This window comes from Antedon bifida, chromosome 9 (genome assembly GCF_963402885.1).
Source record: "Antedon bifida chromosome 9, ecAntBifi1.1, whole genome shotgun sequence".
NCBI lineage: Eukaryota > Metazoa > Echinodermata > Crinoidea > Comatulida > Antedonidae > Antedon > Antedon bifida.
The window spans coordinates 9,457,042-9,463,041 of NC_136234.1; positions in this window are offsets into that span (position 1 = coordinate 9,457,042).

Sequence of the window (6,000 nt, forward strand, 5' to 3'; positions counted from 1 at the left end):
CCCTGACATGATTGTGGTTTTTCAAAACAGATTATTTCAGCCTGTAGGCCTACTACAATTGTGGCTATATCTTGAAGACATTGTTAGAAAAACCTGTGACTGTTTAGAGAATTAGGTTATCATTTTTAATAAACGATTTAGGTAAAAAAAAATGATTTGCACATTTGTAAAATTTCATTTGCACATTCAACGTCAAAACTAATCGTTTTTACATTTAACGGCGTGATGTTTGCACATTAGTGGATTATACATTTTTACAGATTTGCACATTTGAGGTTGTTTGCACATTTGAAGGCAACATGTTTGCACAAATGTAGTTGTTTGCACAAATGTGACTTTTTGCACATTTCACGGCTCAACAGACCACTTGTTGTGATGGATTGCTGTAGATGCCATCACAACCGCACCGGAATACCTTAAATTAATATGTTATATAAACATGAATGTCACCTTCAATTCTGAATAGCTGTAAAAGGTTGAAATATACAGTACAGATAGGTCGGTGAAATTATACGACCCATGTTATATAAATTGTTAGATATGATGACGTCATTAAAATGAAAATGGTGCTTGTTGAAAAACATATTTGTTAAAACAAAAATATTTTACGAACTGCGTTGATTTTTAATGATTTTGCTTGATTTTGTTCGCGTCGACTTTTATGATTTGTAACTTTACAAGTTTAATGTGACTGATTGTAAACTGGTTGTAGTGCTCTTGGATAGTGGAGCAATTAGATTGCGTATACGATTTCTATATGGGTTTGTTTTGTTGTTGATCCTTATTAAAACTGTAAATGTTTAATTTTGATACCTTCAGTGGCTGCCTTTTTATTTTTTGTTGAAGAATAATCTTGATTATGTTTAATATCCCAAATTGGTTTATTTAGATTACTTACCGGTTGATTACTACTTACGTTAAGATTATTTTGTTAACCATAACACACAATGGTCACTCACAAAACTATGTCTATCATGCTCATCAATAAGTTTATTTAAATAATTTGTCAAGGATTTTGAGCATAGCATGTAGTCTATCGTGCTTTGTTGATTATTTATTTGCTATGTTATTTTAAAAATAAATGTTAAATTTTTTGTTAACCCAGTTGTCAAGTATTTACTTGTTACGTTTCGGCTATTTTTAGAAGTTAACATTTATTTTTAAATATCCATTTGAAACCAGATGACATTTTTTGAGAATCTATGTTATTTTACCTTCACAAAAATAGTACTATTAAGGTTAAGTTAGAATTTTTAGTAAATTGTATTAATGTGCGCGTAAATGGCTTGGGGTAAGACATCCACGTACATCGGTGTATTTAAAAAAATATTATACAGTAAAGTTATTGTGATATTAAAGGCCTATAACAAGTTATTAACGAAACTAACCACAGGAAGAAGGAAAGCCTTTGATGGCTGGCGTCGTACGGTTTCAGCACTTCCGTTAATAACCAATGACGAGCATACAATACAAGAATATTTGTGTAGATGGTCATATCATGGAGGTTTATATTATACCTCCATGTTCATATATTCATCATCATGCGTCAAAATTGTCGAGAGGCTTAGGGGAACTCGATGACCACAGAAGAAATAAACAAAGTGTCTGTATTGTTTTTTAAAGGTCAAATCTATCAATTGGAACAATGAGTTGAATAATCGGAAATAAAAACGTAATTGTTTATTGCGGTTTGTTTATCCTGATCTTTAAGAGGAAATGACGTTGGAAAGAAATGAAGTAACAGTTATACTATATTCAAGTTAGACCTCCATGTTTACCGTACCGAGTTTCATGTTATACTGTATTATATAAATCTTAATTATTTAAAATTAAATTGAATAATAGAATGAGAATAACAGCATGAGAATAAAACACAATAATACACAAACACAAATCATAATTTCCATGCGTAGTTTTATCAATAACTTATTTAAATAGTCTCACAACCAACGATGGGCTATATCATCGTAAAATAACAAGATGATAACATATTGAAACTCAAGTAGATTGTATGTTTATAAGAGTAAAATCATATGCATAACTATTGACAATAAAACAATAATCATATTCATCCAGAATAATATATTGGTAATATATTAATGTATAATACTATTATGATCATCATAACAAATTATTTTATTTTAAAAAAATGTATGATAATGAAAACTATAAGTTAAAAAAAGATGAAAAACTTAATTAGTATGGTAACTTGTTAACATATCTTGCATTTCACTCTCCTCAACAATTAAGTCTGTACAGCACGCAACTTCATTCATACTGAACACTTAAATACTGTAGTTACAATTAATACATCTACTGTAACACAACTCATTGGAGATAATTACTGTATAAAGTATTAATAAAGTGTAGTGTGACCACTTCCTTTACTCCACAATATTACTGTATACATTTTCATTGTATTTCATGAAATGTTTTAATATATTAAGCATTTAAACATAGATTAATATACATTAGGTAAATACATTGATAAATTGGATTATTATTCATGATTTCATTATAGCCTGTAAACAAAAATATAATTTGTAAAATTGCTAATCATCATATCAATCCAAATATAATAAAATTCTATAACCTAAATAAAAATAGTGCAAGCATGCACAAGAATGCTAATATAAAATCTGATTAGGTTTATTAAGATTTCAGTTGAACGGGGTCACCATAAAATAGCCAATAAAATGAAAATGATCAATAACAACAAAGGCACCGTTGAAATATTTCTTACATATTGAATACAATGTGAATACATTTTTTAATGACACAAATTAACTACAGTAGAATAATAACCTATAAATATAATTGTATGCACAACTTGAAAACAGACAACAATCAAGGCACAGTTGATCTCCTCCTCAAAACACCTTAACAACATCCACTCACCATCTAAAAACCCTGTCAAATTTCTTTGTATTAATTTTACTAAAAAATTAAATGTCTGTACATATGGACATAATTTACATAGTATTTACATATTGTATGCAGTATATGCAAAACAAACCATAGAGATATTAAACAAACACACTGTATAGTTTATGTTTCCCAAGCAATGTTAAATAACAAAAAGGTATATGAAACAATATTATACAATATATTCTAAATATTTTGATCATATTAAGCTCTTAATATGTAAATATGACAATAAAAATCACACTATGCAATGATTTTGTTTAAAAAAATGATTTTGACTTTTTGATTATAGAATATATTATATTGGCCTACCTCAACAGAAGTTTTATCTTAACCCCCATTCAAAGTTAAACCAATATAAAATATGTGGATTGTAAACATGACTGGTAAAGTATCAAATATTATCAGATGATGAATGATAAATAATAAATAACAATGATTAATATTAAGATACAAGATAGGTAAAGCTGGTAAAATACATCAGTTCACAAAAGCCAAAACGAAAGACAACCATTGTATTGTAAATATTAATGCAATAGCAATAAATAATATTAGAGTAGTATAATGATGTCTTTTAATACAAAATTAATATTAGTACTAAAATCTTTCAGCTGATACAGTGATTTTGTATTCCAGGCTGTTCAATGAGAAATGAATTGAAATAATGAGAAAAATAAATAAATTGATATCACTTTAAATCAGTAGATAACTAAATATATTTGGAAGAATTGTTTTAATCTTCTACTACTACTACTACTACTACTACTACTACTACTACTACTACTACTAATATTACTACTACTACTAATATTACTACGACTACTAATACTACTACTACTTCTACCACTACTCCTACCACTACTACTACAACTACCACTAGTAAAAAGGCAATACTGTACTATAATATTGATATAATATATGTCCACATCATTTATAAAATGTAATTACAACAAAGAATTTAACCAATCTTTACAAAATGAATCAAATATTAGATGTTTAATTGCATAAAAATAAGTTCAAGCCCTGCTGTTTTACTTCTTGTCAAATAAAAAATATATAAAAGTCATAAAAGTATATAAGCTTTGTACGATAAACAATAAACTTTTAGTGGTATCATGGAGCTATATTATAGCTCCATGGTGGTATATTTTAAATTTTAAATCTATTCTACATTATTACTATGTACCACGCTAATCTCTTGATTTACTATTAAAAATAAATTCAAGAGCCATGTGTAACTAAACATATATCACTTTCATATAAAAAAATATAGCATTAGGCCTACAACTTTACATATGATTAAATCTGCCAGGGGCTATGCACATCCATTAGTCAACTGGACCTACAAGAGCACCATATAAAACAGTGACGCTTGGATGATGCTTGAAATAAATGTAAACAACTATTCAAGCTGTCTTGAAATGGTCAAATATTTATTTACATTTTTTTTTAAAGCCATAGGCCTATATTGTGTTTTAAAATTACTGTTTATTGGAACATTTACATAGTAAAAAAGATAATTAGTTTAAATAGAAACATAAAGACATTTTTTTTTTAATCTGAGAAAGACTGAGGATCATCCTTGAAGACAAACATTTTTGAAAACATGTACAAAAATGAATACAAATAAGAAAAGGTATTGAGTTGTCAAAGGCTGTGTTTACAAAATTGTTAATCTCCCGGAACATGCTGCTGGCACTAGACATTTTGAATCTAGTTAGCCAGTTGGTCACAAAAACCAAACAACATCAGATAAAATGTTAGTGTGAAAGTGGCACGATTTGCATAGAATTCTCATAAAATTACGTTTATATCTGAAAGGTTACTACACAGGACTGGTGTGTACCCTGCAAATTTGCCAGGTCAACTCTGGCTCCGAAGCCTCCCCTTAAATCCAGACAGCCATTAAAAACTAGTTAGGGTAATGATTAATGATAGTTAATACACCCACAGATGTTTCATCATCATATACTACAAGTACAACAAATGTTATTACGCATTAAAAACTGTTTGCCTTGGAAACATATTTCAGAAAAATTGCTGATAACCACAGTGTATGTTTATCACTCTTTGGCATGAATAGAGTAAAGCTCAACAATACTAACTAGCCATACAGAAAGTTAATAGGAAAACTGGATGCTGAATACGGTACATACATGGCAGTATTTAGCAGCATATCTACACACATAATAAATGCAATATACAAACGGTATATATCGTATACTCAAATCATAAAATGTATCTACAGTATTTCTCAACTTCAATTGCATAGGTTGTGATCAATGTAGTTTACACAGTGTGTGTATGATATTAAGTATTGATGTATTTAAAATACAACAGTATTCAAACTATAAATTTACACCTGATGGCAATGATATATTTTTAATACGCTAACAAACATAAAAACGAGTTGCTTTCTACAGACAAAGTATCATGACCAACATCCAGAGCATACTGAACTAAATTCCTGAAACGAGGTAAATATTTCCAATTGTTATGAATGAGTAATGCCAAATTATTCAAATTGATTTATTTTATATCAGGTGGTTAATTTTGAAGCAATAATAATCACATCTTTATGTCAATTGTCATGCCACAGTTTTAAAAAGCTAACTCATACAAAATCAGTGAGTGCATTCAGGTTCTGAAGTTAAGCTCTATGAAATCACATTAAGCCATTTGTGAATAGGCAAATAGTTTTACAGATTAAATTGTATTACTTTACAAATTTCATTGTAGATTTTGCACTCTTTTAGTGACTTAATAATAAACATTGATGTAGCTGTCAGAAATAATTAAAACATGGAAGACCAACACAAGGAGGTAAGCAACATAAATGGTTTCTTTTAAATTCAGTACTTAAACCCTTACATCTGGACAAATTATACAAATATTTAAAACAATGAATTTCATATTACATTATTAGAAATACTCAGTCAGGAAAAAGTTCACTCAAAAGAAAAAACCATAACAATCATATTTCAGTCCCTAACTAAATGTAACTTAACTTAGAGATAAATAATGCCTAATAAAAATGTTGCATTAAATTGATATAATAAGGTACAGTTGGATATT